Source organism: Acanthopagrus latus, chromosome 15 (assembly GCF_904848185.1).
Source record: "Acanthopagrus latus isolate v.2019 chromosome 15, fAcaLat1.1, whole genome shotgun sequence".
NCBI classification, from domain to species: Eukaryota; Metazoa; Chordata; class Actinopteri; order Spariformes; family Sparidae; genus Acanthopagrus; species Acanthopagrus latus.
Window position 1 is genome coordinate 3,748,430 of NC_051053.1, and position 20,974 is coordinate 3,769,403.

Below are 20,974 nucleotides of genomic sequence, written 5' to 3' on the forward strand. Positions count from 1 at the left end.
CTGCTTACACTTTTGTAATGTGTTTTGATTAAGTTCCCTCATGGAAGACATTAACTGTTGTGTGTCTGAAGAAAAAAAACCCTGAAAATACATTAAATGAAAATGAGAAGATAAAATGAACCATAAAAACTGTTTTAAATCCAAATATAATTGAGACCTTTTCGGGATCATGTCAAACCTCCTCACCTCAACAACATGTAATTCAAGTGCCCTCGATATTTTCATTCTATAACAGTATTTGTGTGTAAGGAGGTTGAGTTTGTTTGCTCTGAAATGGTCTCACAATGGATTTATGGCCTCATCAATACTGTTCCTTTGTTCTGAAATTCCTGTATGTTGTTTTGGACAAAGGCATCTGCTAAATGCCTTAAATGTAAATATAATGTTTAGTTTCCAAATGATAAGCCAGTCATATAAGTATCCAAACCACAGTTCTGCATTTTAACTACTCATCCCATTCATCAAACTGTTCTCCAGGGTGCAGGTGGCTGAAAAAGTGGCATTGTGAAATGCAGACAGTAGCCATGTGCAACAGAAGACAAGAAACAGATCATTCTGCAGGATAGTCAGCTCTCACAACCATGTCCCACGTAATAGGAGAGATTTCTACAAAGTGTGGTGCCTCTGAGAAAGTCAAATTCAGATTTATCAACTTCTGGACTGAATAATTAACATTGAGAATATATTTTTGTTTTTTGTTTTTTTTAACCCCCACATATACATATATATGCACTCAGTGCACGCTGAGCCAACTGTTTAGCAGTGTGTGTGTGTGTGTGTGTGTGTGTGTGTGTGTGTGCGTCTGTGTGTGCTGTGAAGTGACACTCTCCAGGACAGCTTTTCTAAAAGGTTGAAGAGGAATGTAAAGAGAATTTCATCTTTCACTAAAAGCTATCTGCACTGAGCTAGAAGAAACCTTCTGGCATTCTTCTTTCTCTGTTTCTAGACAAAGACACTGCCTTACAGCTGGCTCAGCATACACTGCCAACTTCAATACACTCCCCAAAACTATGTACTTATGAAACTGTATCATCATATGTATCAAAATGTATACATATGTGTATATTTCTACTTTCCGCTAGGTCGTACCGGGTGGCCGTGATGTGGAAGCCATTTTTTTCCTTCGCTGTGAAGCATCAAGGTTTTATAAGTTCAACATACAATTTCCCATCTTCACCAAATTATTCAGGAATGTGGTGGGAGTCACCCTGAATATATCTCTGCATCAAAACTGTGTCATATCCATAGCGCCACCCACTGGACACAGGAAGTCAAACAAACTTCATCCGATTGATATGACGTTTACTGCTTATTTCTCCCCAGCATGACATGCAAGTAACAGGTGAGCGCACAACCCGACGGCGCTGCAGCACGACATGTGCGGACAGCCCGTTCATCACTGCTTACAGCTTTAATTATTATTATTATTATTATTGTAAGCGACGTGGGTGCGGGTGTGTAAATGAAGGAGTCCAACAACGTACTGGGTTCTTACTCAAATCTTTTAGTGAGTCTAAACACAACAGGTTGACAGACTGTCAATCTTTTCCTCTTCCCTACCAAAACTTCCCTCTTTCCGCTCCCCCTTCTTCTTTTCTCCACCATCACCATCCCTCTTGTCCCCCTGGCGCCGCCTAGCGGCTGACCTCGATAACACCATAATGAACAATTCTCCAAAACAATACATTAAACCCATTATGCAACCTTAACTATTGCACATAAACCATAACTTTCATCTCACATTATTATTGTAACTGTAGCCCCCGGTTGTTTCAGTCCATACTCAATTTATTTCGGTAATAGTTTGATTTGATAAAAGTTCATATTCTGTTTCAAAATGAATGTGTTTTTATGGATGCATTCAATTTGATGTGAAGTATGTGTTGTCACTTTGAGATAGGTTGAAGAGTAGCTACATGTGCTGTTTTGTTTATACTATGTGGGAGAGAGCACAACCTACCTTGTTTATTTTTTTTGTGATTGGCTGTTTCTTGAGTCATGTCACTGTTCAGTGATTGGGAGGGGGCGGGACAAAGAGAGACCAGGATGTGGAGGAAAAAATGGCTTGGGAGAGAGACGAGAAGAGAGACATGTCGAGACGGTTTTGCAAGTTTGGAGTTGCGGTTACATTTCAGGCTGTAGAAAATAGAGCCCAATAACCTTGCTCTATGTGAACCCGAGAATTTAGTGTGAGACGTCGGAGGAGAAAAGATATTTCTCCTGCTGCCCCAAGAGTTCGTCATCAGGGCGTCGGAGGAACACGCCTGCTGCTGCATGTTTTTCCCGAAGGAGAAAGGACATTTCTCTTGTATCCACGAGGGTCAGTAAGCTGAGGGAACGAGACGGTTTGACCTGCCGGTGTGGTGGATCCAGAGCCTGCGACCTGCTAGCGTCCTGCTCCGCCGCTGCTTCAGCCTTTTGTCCTCTTCCCGCCATCGCAAAGAGACTGACTTGAACTCGGTTACAAACTGTGAGTATTCGCCATTGTTTTGCTCAGCCAGAGTGAAGCGGCTACCTGTTTAGGCCACCACGATCCCGAATGCAACCAGGCCTGCAACGTGGGGTTATTTTCTTTCATTTACATTGTTGCCGGCTTGTGTGTGAGTGAGAGTGTGAGTGTGTGGGCCCACTAGTTAGTATATGTTATTTCAATTGTGAACAAAAAAACAGTCGATTCAATTCATGTGTGTTCATGGTTGCAAGGTGACAATACAGAAAATAATTAATGATGTTGTGTTAAAAGAAGGTTAAAGGAGCACATGTACATTTCTTTTGAAGTCTTGGAGCTTAAAACAAGCCTAGTGTCTAATATTTTGGTTTGATGAGTACCTGATTTTGCCCAAAGTCATCATTTCATTTTAGTTAATAAATTGACTTAATTTGAGAGAAGCTGTTTTGTGATGTCTGGTAGTAATAAGATATAAGATACTTTACAGAGTCAAGAGTAAAAAGAGTTTGGATTTTGAACATTCACCTTATAACACATCAAGCAAATGGGGGGGTTCTCGTGTGTATCAACAGTCATTCTCAGCTTCTTTTTTTTTCTTTTTTTTTTTTGTCTTGAGTACAGGTCCATGCCGGTCCAACATCCGACGTAAGAAACAGTTTAGTTATTGTGCATGTAGCGCACTGGGGGACGCACAAAGTGACCAGACTTGGTCCTTACCCCCACGAAAGGCTGCACCACTGGAGAAAGTTCACTATGACATCGTGTCACCACAATGTCACCTGCCTGTGGCATCGCAGTAGCAGGCCTTGGCGGTGATGAGGAAACATTTGTCTGAGATGGAGTAACAGGGCATGTGTGTGTGGCAGGGTGCCTGTACACATATGGTCTGGAGCCTAACAGTGCAGTTAAAAGTGGGGGACTAGGAGTGTTCACGGGTACTGTCTGACCGGACGGTGATGGTGGCATACCACCAGCTGACCAGGCAGAGCGATAAGGTTTCAGATGGTTGTAGTGAATTACTTTAGGCTTAGCTCTGGGGTCCCGTTGATCCAACAGTTCATAGTCCACTCCCATGTCATTCGTGACTGAGCTGAGCACTCTGAACAGACCAGACCACTTCGGTGACAGTTTTTGTCTTGCTAGGACAGGGAGGTCAACCCATACTAAATCACCTGGCTCACAGGCTTTATGTTTTATCTGACGATCATAGTAGTGATTTTGCTGTGCACCAGCTACCTCAGTGTTATGTGCAACAGAGTGAAAAGCAGTACAAAGTCTCTGTAATACTGAACTGGCATAGTCACTTGGAGTACCGGGAGTGGCATTTTAAGATCTCGGGGGTCTCCAAGGAGACGATCAGCTGGTAGACAAGCTGCTCGAAGAAGGGAGTGTATTCGGTGGAGGAGTGAACAGTTGTGTTATATGCAATCTCGACCTGTTGCAGATGGTCATCCCCTTCACCTCCTCTGGTGTACAGGAATTTTGCTAATTGGTCCTTTACAGTCCTGTTTGCTCGTTCCACCATGCCATCTGACATAGCATGATAGGGCGATGTCCGTGTTTTGTGTCTTTGATAAGATCTGATTCAAATTGACGGCCTTGGTCAGTGTGCAAACCTTGTGGCACCCCGTGGTGGCTGATATAAGCTTCAAACAGACCTTTAGCCACCGTGGTTGCTCGTTGATCAGGGAGAGCATATAGGTTGAGGTACTTAGTAAAACAGTCCATTACAACAAGTATGTACCAATTACCACGGAGTGTGAGTGGCAGGTCAGTCAGGTCTGCTGCAAGGTGATACTGCTTTCACATCTGAGAATGGTGGCCTACAGTCAGCCAACACCCAATTCAGGACTATTTTCAACTCAGGGTCAGCTTTTTGAGTTTGGATGAGAAACTGTCTGTCAAAGTTCAGGGGCAAAGTGTCCATAGTCACAACTGCAATATGTGGTGTGGCAGACTGCGCAGGTGATGTTACATTCGTAGTGACTGAAAAAAGTGGGGGTAGCCTCCGGGTAAATTACCCGCCCTGTGGCCGAGGCGCATGTAGATGGCTTGACTGGGTCTGTTTGCATGTGACTTGAAACACATCCCACCTGATTGGTCTGTCTCCGGACGACGAGACATGGAGTCAGCATTTGCATGTTTTGGGTCCATAGTCACAACTGCAATATGTGGTGTGGCAGACTGAACAGGTGATGTTACATTCGTAGTGACTGAAAAAGTGGGGGTAGCCTCCGGGTAAATTACCCGCCCTGTGGCCGAGGCGCATGTAGATGGCTTGACTGGGTCTGTTTGCATGTGACTTGAAACACATCCCACCTGATTGGTCTGTCTCCGGACGATGAGACATGGAGTCAGCATTTGCATGTTTTGTGCCTTGTCTATATTCATTGTCCAGTCATAGGGATCAATTTCCAGAGCCCACCGGGCTCTGTGTTCTGTAGGATCACAATCCAGAGCCATCGTCCTTAAGGAGAGAAGAGGTTTGTGGTCTATGATGATGCAAAAAGGGTAACCTGTCAAATACTGACGAAAGTGTCTGATTGCCCATACAATAGCCCATAGTTCCCGGTCATATGTTGGCCACCGGGTCTCTGTTTTTGTCAACTTGCGGCTGCCATATGCAATGACATTTTCCATGTTCTCATCATTCATCTGTGCTAGAACACATCCAACTGATTCACATGAGAAATCGGGATAGGACAAGATGGGTGTGTTACACAGAGCATGACAGAGGCCTTCAAATACACTCTGCTTCACCTCTGTCCACAGAAATGTCCTTTCTGTGTGAGAGCATGTAGGGACTCTGATTTTTTTGAAAACTGGTAACTTCCTTTTGAGCGAAGCAGCATTTTGAGGGCTTGAGTTTCAGGTTTGCAGCTCTTAAGCAATCCAACACTTCTCTCAAATGTTGAAGATGGACTGAACAATTCAGGCTATAGACAATTATGTCATCTAAGTATACAAGGCACTTTGTCCATGAAGGGCCTTGTAGCACCAGCTGCATGAGATGTTGAAAAGTGGGCGGGGCATTTACCAAGCCCATGGGCATCACCCGAAACTGATAAAGTCCTCTGCCTGTGGTAAAAGCTGTCTTTGCTTTGTCTTGCTCCTCTAACTGCACCTGCCAGTATCCTGAGGAGAGATCCATTGTGCTGAACACTGCTGAGCCCCTGAGTGCATCCAGTGTGTCGTCTGTTCTAGGTAAAGGGTGTGCATCTTTCACTGTGACTGCATTCAAGCCTCTGTAATCGACACAGAAGTGCCAGGTGCCATCTTTTCTTTTTTAACCATCACCACCGGTGCCATCCAGGGGCTGTGGCTGACCTCCACTATTCCTTTTTCCAACATCTCTTCCATGTCTGACTGAATCATTGTTTGCATCTTTGGGGAAGTGCGGTATGCACACTTCCTAACTGGAGGAGCTTGGTTTGTGAAGATTTAGTGTTTGACGATGTCAGTTTTACCAACATCTGTACTGGTTTTACTGAATACATCCTGATAACATGAGAGAAGATTATACAGGCCAGACCTCTCCACATCTGTCAGACTTCCACATTTAACATTAAAGGGTGGTTTAGTTGGCTGTGTAACATTAGGTGGGAGGCCAGGTGGTGGTGTTGGACAGGTGGATACCTTACATACAGGGGCTGAACCCTGACTTATCTCAGTCTCAGCTATAGGGGTAAACTGTCACAGCTGCATACCTGAATAAAGCATCATAGGTCTGGGTGTGGGGTTGATAATGCGTATGACAGTACAGCCATTTACAGCAGTAGACAGTGTGTGGGCAACTGAAATACCATCCATCTCCAGTTGCCTGGGTTCCAAATAGCCGCTGTAGCTGAGTGGTATGCCTAGACCTAATATGAAGCCTTGGGTAACATTTCTGATCACTTGCACTTCATGTTGCAGATTTTGAGACCCCAGCCTAAATGTGATGTCTACCATACCCAGTGTGTCCAGACCTTGGCCAGTTACAGCCTGGGACATGATGTACTTCTTGTTAATAGGTCTTTTTGCTAATGAGGGGATTGACATTTTGGTGTGCTGACTAATAAATGAAATAGTGGCACCTGAATCTAGCATGATGTGCATATTTGTGCCCTCAACAACGCCATTCACATAGGAGGTTAAGTCTGTTCTGACAGTGGCCTCAGTGTTCTCTGATTTCAATTAAGGGGACTGACATATCTGTACTACCACTACGGGTCTGCGGTGCATTGCTGTTGTCTGGTATGTCAGCGAGGCAGACACCTGGGGCTTCCAGAGAAGTAGCTGGTGAACTGCCCACATCACCAGCTAGTGGCCGTTTCCCTGTTGAAATCTGCCATGCTATTTGAAACCACTCCCCGAGGGATGCTGCTGGTCCCAGTCATCAGGTCATCGTGCTTGGCCTTTGTCTTCCTGCTCTTGGAATGAAACATGTCTGGCATAGGGGCTTGGGCTTCGACATTGAGAGTCTTAGTATGGTCTGCTGGAAGAAGGTTTTCTCCCTCTGTGTCCTTCATAAGGGCTAGAGGCCTGGTCTGAGTAACGGGGCTCTCTATAAGGCTGTCGATACCTGTCAGATTCCCTGTGGGTGTACTCCTGATGGTGGTGAGCCCTCTGAGGGGAATAGCGTTCTGGAAAGGAGTGATGGGAATATGAATACCTGGATGGGGAGCGTCCATAGCCTGAGCTCCTTGCATTTGTGGGTCTCTCAGTGCTCCTCCCATATGGGGAGGGAGATCTTGGAGTGCGCTTGTGCCTGTCATAGTGATGGATGTCATTGCGCCCCTCCAGCTTCAATTTCAGTGCAACAAGATCCTGGCTTAAGTCTTTGACAGTAGCAGTGACGGTTTGGACTTAGTTCAATGTTGGTTTCACTTACAGACTTTACTGACTGTACAATGCCCATGTCTCTGACGGCTACATTAGCTGAAGTTGCTGGCATCATTAATTTAGCTACTTGGTGGGCCCATTCAGCTTGGGAGGCAACCTCAAACGCCTCAGTGAAAGTTTTCACACCTCCTTCATGGCACTTGACCTGAAGCTCCTGATCCAGACCAGCGACGAAACAAGACATTTTCATATATTCTGAAGCATTATGTTCAAAATCAGGGAAAGCTTCTTTTACAAGCCTACATATATCTGCAGCATACACTTGCATAGCTTCATTGGGCAGTCTGTGACGAGCATTGGAGAAAGTCTGGAAAGATGTAATCGCATCCTTTTGACCAAAAGCATTCTGCAAGTGACCTGGGTTTCCTGCGGCAGGTTATCCCATACAATGAACAGTTCTGGTGGTAGCCTAGTGGGTAGCTCAGCTGCTAACACAGTGTCCAGTTCCACTCCACTGTGTTTGTAGCGTGCAGCTTGGATTACTTCGTAGCGGCGAGCCCATAACTGCCCCGCGGTGCTCCCTGTGTACTGTGTAGGAGCTGGTGCTGGCACTCTGATGTCCGGCTGCAGCCATCTCCTCGACAGACATGTTTCCCGACAGAATCAGAAGACCGAAACACGGTTTCTAATTTCACTGAAGCTATCAAAACAAAAAAACACGATGATAGTGGCTAAACTAACTCACTGCTCTTCCAGCTAGCAACGTTAGCCTATAGTTTCGGAGACTCACAAACTTGAGTAGAATCCAAATGGCCGATTCTCCGGAGATTAATCCCACCGCTGCCACCAGTGTAAGCGACGTGGGTGCGGGTGTGTAAATGAAGGAGTCTAACAATGTACTGGGTTCTTACTCCAATCTTTTAGTGTGTCTCAACACAACATGTTGACAGACCACCAATCTTTTCCTCTTCCACCAAAACTTCCCTCTTTCTGCTCCCCCTTCTTCTTTTCTCCCCACAATCCATCTTGCCCCCCTGGCGCCGCCTAGCGGCTGACCTTGATAACACCATAATGAACAATTCTCCAAAACAATACATTAAACCCATTATGTAACCTTAACTTTTGCACATAAACCATAACTTTCATCTCACATTATTATTATTAGGCCCCGAGCAGGTTGCAGACCTGTGAGGTCCCTATTGTAATTGAAAGAGAAAGAATTCTTCTTCTGCGGTTTAACCCCAAAACTCGCCAAATTTGGAATATATGTCACATCTGATGAAAAAATTGATAATCTCATGTCATTGGGCGTAGGTGTGACCTGCAGGCTCTGTAGCACCCCCTGTTGTTCTTGCCTACCTTCCACGTGCGCATAGATGCACAAAATTCACCACGCAGATTCATCATCAAGTCTGGGGGACCATCACTCCAAAAGGAAGTCAGCCATATTAATGACAAATTCATGTCTACTTTGAAAACTATCTTGTCTTAGAGCTTAAACACCACAGTCTTCACATTAACTCAATTATCATCTTCATGCCTTGAAGAACAAAAGTAATGGAAATCTTTCAGCTACGTCATACTCTAGTGGGCGGGACTGTGGAAACCATTTTTTTCCCTCGCCGTCAAGCATCAAGGCTTTATATGTTCTTCATACAATGTCCTATCCACACCAAACTGCTCATAAGTGTGAAGGCTGTCTCCATGAACACATCTCATCATCAAGACTATGTTGGCCATTTTGATTTTGGCCGCCATTTTGAAATATTGTCGTACATCATACTTTCACATCTTCCTCCTACAGAATGGACACCACAGACTTCACAGTCCCTCAATATACTCCTCAGACTATGCCAGTGACACGCTAGGAAAATCTTTATCCTATGTCATACCTGCTGGCCCACCATTAAAATCCTTCTTCATGAAGCATCAAGTCCTCATAACTTCTTCATACAATATCCTATCTCGGCCAAATTTCTCAGGAGGGTAGAGGAAGTCTCCCTGAATAGATCTGTTGTCATTGGGCATGGTCGTGACCTGCAGGCTCTGGAGCGCACCCTATTGTGATGCCCCGCCTCCTACAAGCACATAGAAGGACAAAATTTGGCAGGCACATTCATCATGCCTGGATGCACAAAAAGCCCATTTGTGCAGGCTCTGGAGTGCCCCCTACTGTGATGCCCCGCCTCCTACAAGCACATAGAAGGACGAAATTTATCACGCAGATTCATCATGACTGGATGCACAAAAAGCCCATTTGGACCCATACTCTCAGTCCAATAGGAAGTCAGCCATATTGATGTGTGGTGGCGTTTTTGACAAATTCATGCCTAATTTGAAAACTATTTTGTCCTAGAGCTTAAACACCACAGTCTTCACATTCACTCAGTATCATCTTAATGCCTTGAAGAACAAAAGTTATGGATATGTTATGGATATCTTTCAGCTGTGTTATACCTGGTGGGCGTGACGCCTTTATCTTCCTTCGCGGTCAGGCATCGAGTCCTTATAACTTCCACATGCAATGCCCCATCTCCACCAAAGCCCTAATAAATGTAGACAGTCTCGCCCTGAATACATCTACACAGCCATACAAAGTTGGGCATTTTGAATTTTGTGGCCTTTTTGAAATGTTGCCGTATATCATACTTTCATGTCTTCCTACTACAGACTGGACACCACAGACTTCACAGTCAGTCAGTATACTCCTCGGACCATGCCATTGACACACTAGGAAAATCTTTATCCTATGTCATACCTACTGGCCGTGGTGGTGCCATCCAGTTAAATCCTTCCTTCGTCCTGAAGCATCAAGTCCTCGTAACTTCACCATACAATGTCCAATCTGCCCCAAATCTCACAGGAATGTAGAGGGAGTCACTCTGAATATATCTCTGCATCAAAACTGTGCCATATCCATAGCGCCACCCACTGGACAAAGGAAGTCAGACAAACATCATCCGACTGACATGATGTTTACTACTTGTTTTCTCTCCAGCATCACATGAAAGTAACAGGTGAGCGCGCAATCTGACGTAACTGCTGGCCATGGTGGTGCCATCCATTTCAATCCTTCACCATGAAGCATCAAGTCCTTGTAACTTCACCATACAATGTCCTATCTGCGCCAAATCTCACAGGAATGTAGAGGGAGGTGCCCTGCATATATCTGTGCATCAAAACTGTGTCGTATCCACAGCGCCACCCACTGGACACAGGAAGTCACACAAACATCATCCGACTGACATGACGTTTACTACTTGTTTTCTCCCCAGCATCACATGAAAGTAACAGGTGAGCGCGCAATCTGACGGCGCCACAGCCTGACGTAACTGCTGGCCTTTAATTATTATTATTATTATTATTATTATTATTATTATTATTATTATTATTATTAACATTACACCGTTGATAAAGTAAGAAAGAAAAAATAAAAAAAACTTTCCAGCCCTCGTCTGAGCATAGTAGCTGCTATTTATCCCCTGTAGTTATCAATAGACTTTAAACTGGATGTTTACAAATATGCTGATGTAGCCTGTGTCTGTATTCTATAAATATGAGAGGAACGCATCAACTTCCAGCCTTCGAAGAGTCAACAGAACTATGTTTCCACTATGTCTGAAGTCTCTCTCTGATATGCGAGTGTATCTGATGCTGATAGCAACATGGATCTGACCCAGGGGTTCAGCTTGCCAACAGGCAAAGCAGGCAATTGCTTGGGGGCCCCCAAGGGCTGGCGAACATTAAACAATGGCAGTGTCAGTGCATAAAGTTTGCATGGAATGCATGAGACGTGATCTCCCTAAGCGGGCCCCACCAGACTCAAGCTACTCCCTGACTCAAGTGGAGTGGAGTGTGCTTGATGGCATTTTAAAACAAACCTAATGACAACAAAGTGGAAAGCCACAATCAACAGAAGGAAGAGAAGTTGTCCTTCAGGAAGTGAAAAAAGATGAAGAGGGGGAAAATAAAGCAAGCTAGTGGTAAGTTGAGCAGATAATAAAATTAAATATTATAGTATATAGTTGGTATAGATTTAGCTGTGGGGGAGAGACACTTAAAAATGTAAATTTCACTAAATGCGTTTTGTTTACTTTGAGATAGCTAATGTTAACTTGGCTAAAGGAACTCCGCTGACTGTGACTTTCCCAAGTCAAGTGCACGCAGGCCATCCAGGAGTCAAAGTCGGTACAGTTGACTTGTTCCCTAGCAGGCTGAAAAAAAGTATAAACTAGTAGTTAACTTGGTCTGGGGCATTGTTACCAAAATGAACATGGTCTCTGCCATCTCTAGAGTAATATTTTACCTGTCGTTTTATAGGACACCAGAGAGTGATTTGGAGGGGAAATTAGCTAACGTTAACTTTGATAATAATTTTTCTGTAACGTGAGCCAAGTGACTGATGAAAGCCATGTAACCCTTTTACCACTGGCTCGTGTATTAAGAAACCCACCTTATACTATAAGATGAAGCCTCATGAAAACACATACATCTTTGGTATGAACCAGAGGAACAAAAAAAACAAAGACCCGGGTAATAATAGTTTCTCTTGTATCTCAACTGTCTATTTCGTTTGTTTGAGTGCTCTCTTAATTAGTTCGTTGGCGCGCTTAGTTGGAGCTCATGAAGGAAACCCTTTTTGCTAGCAATACCTCCGTGTATCTGTACAGTTAGCCAGACCCGGCTGCAGCTGATGATTCGCTCCCTCGTCACGGTGGCGACCGTTTCCGCACCCAGCAGCTCGCAGCGAGAAAACCCCGGTCTCCTACGGCAGCAGCAAGAACTCTGTTTAACTCTGCAGCGGCGAAGAAAAGCTCCGTCACTCTCAGCAGCAGCAAAACATCTGTCTCTCTCGGCAGCAGCAAAAACTCCATCTCTCTCGGCAGCAACAAAAAGCTCTGTCTCTCTCACACTCCTTTCTGCTAGCTTCCCCCCAGTTAGCCTGCGAGGCTCCGCTCTCTCCTCCCTTCCCGGGAACCCGGAAGTGCAAAAACTCTCAAAGTTCATGAACTTTCACACGTGATGAGAATGACCTTTTAACTTCTTAAATGCATTCTGACAACATGGAATCATATTTCAAAATTAACATCTGAAACAAAAACCATTTATACATTTTAACATCTTGTTTGTCTCAAAGTATTATTTATGCACATTTTAACTTCCCAGGAGACAAATCCAAATAAATACAACTGAAATTTATCAGAGTATTACAGCTGTGTCTGACCAAGCTAACTCACAAGCTACGACTTTATGAAATTAAGATGCAAAGAAATATTGACAAGTGTTCTCCAAATTACTAAAATGTATTGGTGTTAATTATTGCACTATGTGGGGTGTGATGAAGGTATTTTATTGTATTTTCCATATTTGTAGAGTGGACATAGTGGTTATATGATAGAACTACTAGAAAATCTGTATATTTTCATCATGCTGTAAATGCAAAAACCTTAGTATCCATAGTGCATGCTCCAGCACATAAGTTAGTTACTCTGTGTTTGAACTATATTAAATTACATTGTCCCTATCAAATGAAATGTAAAAAACAAGGAAAAGAAAGCTATGCCCATGAACAACATTCAAAATTTAAATTTGAGGAACTCTAATTCAATAATGTGTATGCATTTTAAATTGACATAAATAAAATGTTCACAAACAAGACCACACCACAATTCAACGTTAAGGTTGTTTATTTAAATTGGTAGAAACATTTTGGGGAGGTTAAGGGGGGGCGGGTTGAGGTTGGTGGATGAAGAGGGGGTTTGAGTGGGGTGCGGATTGACTTGACTGTCCAGGAACCAGTGAGGTTTATATCACAGAGGTGGCTGTGGGTGTAGCTGTTGGGAGGACGGCAACCCAGGACTTGTCTCTAGTGCATGTATGACTGAATGGGTTCATGAGGGCTTAGGTAGAAGTTCAGTCGGAAGAGGCAGATGGGATGAGAGAGACCGAACCAGTCGCTCTTGCTCCGTTTGCGGTTCAATAGGAAGGTGTCTTGGGAGTGGATGGTGTGTCCGAGAGGGTAGCGCGTTGAGAGGAGTTGTGACTGGATGTTGTAAAAGTGAATTCCTAGCATTTGCAGGAGGAAAAGAATGCCAGGAGGATTATACTTGAATGGTGGATGATATGATTTGTAGAAACGTATGGGTGTAAGTGATGGAGCTAGTTATTTTAATGATGGCGACAGAGGGGAAAAGGAGATTGCGGAGGGTATGGAATAACTTGAAACTGAAACATCCGGTATAGTTTGATGATGACTGTGAGTGGCTTGATGATGTCTACGGCAGTGAGGTTGTCTAGCTGGATGAGGATCACTTTTCTGGATTATTCGTGCCCCTAGAGAAGTGTGATATTGACAGTGAATTTCTGAGGGTAAACGAAGTCTCATTCAATAATGAAGACCATGTAATGTTTAACGTCTAGGTAATTTTCTTTGGGCAAATGGAAAGAGGGTTTGAGGGAGATACAACCTGGCCCGCTCCGGGGCTGGAGGAGATCACGGCGCTGCTGCAGCGTGCTGCACAATGATGTCATCAGTGCGACTGACATCGTCATTGCGTTGCATGTGAGACTGGCCGGCCGGACATGCAGTGACTGGGCGACCAACATTCACCTGGAGTACAGTCGTGAGGACTGCTATGGGCATAGACTACTGCCATAAATCGCGGGCGCGCAATAAAACATTTGTGCGTGCAAATCAAACATCCGCAAGAGCATTCTTTCCCCCCAGTGCTTTTCCATGCACTCACGAGCTATTTTTTATCCTGCATCCCTGCCCCCTGGCGCAATATTGTGGCCTGTTAGGAGAAAGATAGCTCAGGTGTCTCCTCGCTGGGAAACTTTCCCCCTGCTCCTGCGCGAGTGATTTTTTTTAGTGGGCGGTTTTTGTCAGTAAGGGGGCGGGCCTGGGGGGGCATGCCAATCATCACTGTATCCCCGAATATAATTGGTTGAGCGTATTCGCCAATCGGACAGCAGGCTACGGCAACACCACTAGGACAAACGAGACAAACCACACAGCCCTGAATGCCTGAATGACATGTATTGTGATTTGGTGTCTTGACTTGAATGTTTACAAAATGTCACACAGAGCAATGAACTTCAGTATGTTTGTCTGAGTGCTGTCTTTTCTTTCCTTCATCACTGGCATTAATCTGATAAAATGCTGATCATTTTTTGTAACTTGGACTAAATGGAATAAAGATAGCAACTCTTGATATGAGAGCAGCGCATCGGGCGCGTCATTACACCTGGGCATCCGGGCTATAGAACTCCAGGCCATAAGCGTCATTTGAACCGCTGGATTTTGAACTCTATAATCTCTCATGTAAATACCCAATTGAGTGATGAATGCATTCATTGTGTCATTATATATATATTTTTTAATAAAAACGAAATTGTCACAAAATGTACATTTTAAAAAGTTATCATCGCACATAGTAAACCATAATTATTGCATATATTTACACAAGATTTAATGGAGAAAAGTCAGCTAACAATCAGAAATAACTAATTTGGTTATGGAACATTTTATTTATATAATTCATATATAATATATAAAATATATATAATTAAAAAAAATCGAAAAAGCTGGAAACGAGCTGATCTAAAACAAAAACAAAGAGCTGTTGTGATCACTGGTCACTGTCATGTCTCCTGTTGCATTGTCCTTGTGTCTGGTTTTTGGTTTTGGGTTTGATTTCATGTTCTTTTTTTTTCTATGTCTTGTTGTGTTATGTGTTTTGTTTTTCCTTGTCTTGTGTCTCATGTTCTGATTTTTCCATGCCCTCATGTGTCCTTTAAGTTCTCCTATGTTCTTCCCTCTGGCTCCCTCTGTCTGTTGTCTTGTTCCCTCCTGGTCTGTTCCTCTGTGCTCCTCCCCCTCATTATCACACCTGGCTTCCTTCCTCCTCTCTCCTCACCTGTTCCTCGTCATGTCATTAGTGTCTGTGTATTTGGTCTCTGTGTTCCCCTCACTTGTCGTCCAGTCATTGTTTTCTGTTTGCTATTTTCTGTCTCCTGTTCCTCGCTCCTGTCCATGCTTCTGCCCCGGTTTTGGTATGTTTTGGTTTCAAGGTTTTCATGTTTGATTTGTACTTTGCCTTTTTTCTTGCACTTTGTCGGACTGCTTTATTTTGCTACTTTGTTTGGATGTTTTGTTGTTACTTTGCCTTGTTGATTTTGTTTTGCTACTTTGCCCTGTTTTTGTCTGCTTTTGGTTTTTGTAACGGCTTTCATTAAAGCTCGCCTTTTGTTCCTCCTTATTTTGCCTCCTGTGCGTAACTGCGTTTGGGTCCACCTTCCCCTTCCATAGTTTTCCCTTTAAAACCCCAACCTGACAGTCACAGTCTTGGCTGATTACCTCTCCTCGCACAGTTACCACACACGGGCTTGTGGCATTTCAAGTGTCCAATGTTTGGTTCTGTTTGCAGCTCTCTCAGACCAGCACTGCCGCTGTGTCTGCTGCTGTTGCGGTGGTTGCTTCCGCTGCTGCCCACCTTGTGCCGCCTGCTGCGGCTCCTTTCACGGAGGTAGGAACTCCAGTTTGTGTCTGCCCATGGTGCCAACCAGGCTATATAATGCAACTATATAATAATTAACTTACAAGTAAACTTACAAATAAGCACAAAAAATGTAACAGACCCCGCAAAATGATATGCGGTCATTGTGACCGCTTATGGCCGAAATGGGTTAAACATATATTTTCTTTGTCTTTTATGTACTTTATATAAAAAACTATTCTAGATTAAAATACAGTCAAAGTTATTGCACATATACATTTGAAAGCGATCAAAATGACCGTCTTGGCCGCTCTCGTGCTGGCAAACCTTCACTTGGACTCTGCTAGCTGTTCCGAGCTGAGCCAGCCATATATATGCAAAGCCTCCTGTAGGCCTAATGTAGATGGACAATGAAGCCAATAAATTATAATTGAGAATGTTCTACCTGCTCTAATAGCCTATGCACACAGGTCTTATTACAAAATTACTCAGTAGGCCTATAGGGAAAATTTGATTTATTTGTGATTTAAAATATGACGATGAGGACCTCAACAATTGACCTTCCTTTCCTTCACAAACTACACTGAAATTGCATCTTTAACAGCCTAATTTTAAAAAAATCCCCTGAACCCTGTTACAAAAAGACTATCTGGGCAGTGATGCCGGTATCTGACCACTTTTTCCAGTAATGAGTGATCTAACACCTTAATATTTCCAAACCAGTAATCAGATTAAAGTTACGTATTCAAGTCACTGCGCTTTACTATTATCACGTTTTCAGCACAAGGACAACTCACATGTAACACCAGGCAGTGACACAAACACAAACAACAATGGAGGGAGGAGAGAGATGCGCGTTTTCTAGCTGGAAATACACTCATTATTTTGAGTTTGTCAGCTAAAGATGAGAATACTAAGGTTGTTGTACACTCTGTGCTGGTGACAAAGTACTATCAATCTTCAAATGAGTTTAAATGAGTGATCAATAATCAGATTCCTTTTTCAAGGTAACTGAGGCAACACTTTCTACCGGGCTAAAGCCCCGGATGTTTTGCACTCATAGCGACGCAACTGCATAAGCCTATGTCCAGATGCAGATGTGTGTCAATATAATAGTGTATTTCTCTATATGGGAGAGGCTTTTATTTAACTCTGAACAAATCTTATGCCCAGCAAAGATGGAAAAATATAACATAACCAACTCATTACTACTGTTTAAAAGAGTTACAGAGAGAAAGAGCCGGATCTGGAGCACATATTCATTTAAGTTTACTAGCGATTAAACTTATGAATAAATATGTTGCTCCGGCCACAGACTGTAGCCATACAGGCTTTAGCTCCTTCCTTGGGCCAGTCCGAGCTCTCAGTGGTCAGGCTCGAACAGCTCTGTCCAGACGCGCTGGGTTAAGAAAAAAAAGGTGTGATCAGGCAGCAAGTGCTGCCTCGAAATAACCTCGAAACAGACCCGGCTTCTAATTGAGGCCGGTTTTTATTTACTCAAACTTGTATCCAGACCTGGTCCAGTAGGAGACAGCGTCGCAGACTGGGATCAGTATTTGACTGTACGCTGCTGACCAAATTGCATTTCTCTTATAGCATTAAAGAGGATGGGAGAAGTGACGGCAAATAAACAACTTGTTTGTGCATTAAAACAGGACCAGGCACTGAGATTTCATATAAGCTGTTGTTTTGCCCAATCAGGGGAAAAACATACAGTCCATACAGTAAATAGTGCAACAATTAACCTACTACAGGTCTACAGAACAAAAGACGAGTCAGGCAAAGACGGGCCATGGACACTCTTTTTAAGAGACACAAGATTGATGTGCAGAATAAGAAAATGTAAAATGTTGAGAGTGTCGTACAGCAGGTGGCGGTATGCGCCTGACAATTGTTCGTGTTACGCCTGTACCATCAGTAACCATCAGTAGGCTAACCATGGCCGACTGCAAGGAGGTAACGTTAATTTCGCATCTAAGTAAAGCATAGGTTGTATTGTCGACAGACAATACAGATACTTTAATACATATTGCAGTACTGGCGCTCGCGGATATTTTATTTATTACTGATTAGGCTTGCCTATATTGATTTCATGGATGATCCTCAGGATTTTTGCTGAAATTTCTTGTACCAGCAGCAAAAGAGGATAACGTGCCACTTCCAAATCCTGATAATGGTAACTGTAAATTTGTCATGTGGGTTTAGTCCTCTGAGATAACTTTGTAATGTTGAGTATTTTCTTGCATGTGTATATATTTTATTATTATCCAGTTTTATGTTATTTCATATTTTCATTGTCCTGTGTGTTTATATTATGGCAACTTATTATATTACTGTGGACACTGGCTGTTAAGAGTTATGTTGTGTTGAAGTTATGTTAACTTTTCATATTTAGATGTTTTTATGTTTTGTGGCACTGTTGGAAATAAAACATTTTTTACATTTCACAATTTTTGTTGTTGTCATATTAATTATGATGGGCCCCCTATGAATTTTTGCCAAGCCCCTGATCAGACCAGACCAGATCATAATGTTATTCATGTAAGATGCATCTTTGATGGATACATTTTATATATACATGTGAACTTCTTTCATATCAAGTTGGTTTGCTTTATGTACATGAATGTGCTCCTTAACAGAGATACAATACAAAAAGAACTGGAATCATTTCAGCTGCACCAAGATGATATTTCAAGTACTTGTCCTAATGGTGACATGCTAGCCTAATGCTTGAGATTATTGTACATTAGCAAGACTTTTTTTTTTTTTTTTTTTAAGAAAATAGACTGCATTTCAATTCATAATTTGACTGTCAGCTGTCCAAGGTAGAAGGTGGGGAAACATTGAATGCACCAAACAATCCCTATAAATAATAACTTCCAACCCATCACATACAGCAGCCCTGTGTTGTCTTTAAGAGAATCAATAACATTTTATGCCCCATAAACACATTGAGATGTAACTATATGTCTTGTAATCATATTTAATTCTCCATCCTTCTGCTGTTTTCTGTAATTATTATAATTTTTGCTGGGATGATGGAACTTCTTTCTCTTCAGCCAGGTACTCTGGGTTGTACCACAAGTTCAGTGAATAGATCTTGTACATGCTACAGTCAAAATGCATAGTAAAAATAATGAGACTGAAACAATCAGTAATGTAAATTACACTGAAGTGACATTTTGCTTATCTGACATTTTATTGTCAGATAAGTAATTTTTCTATTCTTTCTACAGGACAGTCATTGCCACATCAGTAGAGTACTGTGACATCAGAAGTCTGACATGTTAGCCAACTCATATCTGTGTTTATCAGTCAAGGAACCTCTGGACTTCCCTCCTGTATACAGTTGTTCAATATTAATTATTCTGTATATTGTCTGCATGATAATATATAAGGTTGTTTATTTACATGTGTTCCAAATAATTCAATATACAAGTTCCCTAATTCAGTTGTTATTATGAGTGCATCATGTAAAGTGAAAGAACCCTTATGAGTCGGCTCTTTATGCTGGAAGTGTAAAGAAAAGGCATTTATCATTTTCAAGACTTAATTCAAACAAGTTAGAGATACTGTAAAACAAGGAGTAAATACAGAATGATTAAAAAAAAGAGGTTTTGGGAAGAGTTCCAGCACTTGATGTGATTGTTCCAGATGTAGTCCTTGAAGTCTGGCCTGTAAAGCAAAGGATGAGCAATATTTTTTATGAAACAATGCTTGGCTATCCTCAACATACCTGAGAAAATTATTCACATTCAATTGTGATGCCCCAGGTTATAGAACACTCTAGTACCAGCCCTTTATTTTTGTTTACATTTTTCTGCTAAGTGTGTTTATTGTTTTGCATCAAAATACAAATTCAAATAGTAGTAATTTCCACCAGAGTGTAGAACACTCAAACTTGTTGAATTTTAGCCAATGAGAAAAAAACAAAACAAAAACATTTCACTTCATTCATAGCTCATCGTTCTCATTCAGTCAGTCTGTCACCCTTGGCTTACCTTCAAAAGAAAAGCGGAATCGGAAGTTCGAGGAAGAATGGACTGAAACATTTGTATTCATTCTCCCTCCAACCAGCACCCATGTGCTCAATACGCCAGGAGACTATAGCTGTGATGAAGATTTCCAAATTGAAACGGCATTATAAGACAAAGCATAGGAATTTTGAAGAGACATTTCCTCAAAATTCAGAGGTAAGTTGGTAGTTTGGTATATATAGTATATATAGTTTGGAAATGAGTTACATTAGAAAGACAAAGCAGACCAACGGCAGCATGTAACATCGGCAATACAACCGTTGCGTGGAGGCATAACAAAATAGCTGCATTTTTAAACACTAAAAATTAGATTTTTTGAAAACACAAACACTCAAAGTTATACAATGAGTTCACTCAAGCAATTCAGACAAAGGCTGAGAAGTAACAAACACTCGCGGATAGGTAGCAAGCGTGGGCTACATCGCTCACACACTTCTCTTCCCAACCTACAGATCTGGTGGACAGCCACTGCTCGATCTTCTACCTGAAGTCTCTGCCAACAACCTACAGACTGCCTCCACCTGCAGATTGTTGCAGGAATCTTCAACTGGAAGTTCCATGTGCAAATCTCTGCTAGAAGCCAGAGCCTCCTACCCCCTCCAACAAATCTGGTGGGCACCTTAACCTTCAGTCTGTGCAAATTAACTCACCTGTATATTGGCTACAGTCCAGTCTTTCAGCAACAAGCTTTACCAACAATCTCCACGCTGCTTCCACCTACAGAATTTTGTAGAACCTTCATTTAGAACTTCAACCTGCCAGTATGTGCTAGCAGCCAGAGCCTCCTTACCCCACCAACAGTTCTGGTGGACAACTACAGTGAAGTAAGTTGGAAATGCTACAAGTTTCACCCCGCTAATTTTGTGTAAACATTTGAATTATTCTCACACTGTTCATACAGACTTTATGTAGAGTAAGGACACACACTTGTCAGTAGATGGTGCTGAGGTGCTACTATGAATACACCAGGGAGACTGCCAGAAAGTAGGGGTGTACATGATTTTGGGCTCACGAGAAAAATATGAGACAGTACACTATTTTTGAGAAAACTTCAACGACAAAATATATAACTGAAAAAAAAGAATTCCTTCAATTTAAAGTTACGAAATGCAAAACAATGCAGGTCCGTTTTATAATGTTTTAACTAGTAATCACCTTGTCACTTC

At 42.5% G+C, this 20,974-nt stretch overlaps 1 long non-coding RNA gene across 1 annotated transcript; it reads left to right on the forward strand.

Annotated features, from left to right (window-relative positions):
* The first annotated feature begins 1,780 nt into the window (after nucleotides 1-1,780).
* Nucleotides 1,781-20,633, forward strand: LOC119034144. Its single transcript, XR_005079480.1, has 3 exons — nucleotides 1,781-2,470; nucleotides 20,261-20,419; nucleotides 20,532-20,633. It is a non-coding gene; the product is annotated as an uncharacterized LOC119034144 (long non-coding RNA).
* The last annotated feature ends 341 nt before the right edge of the window (nucleotides 20,634-20,974 follow it).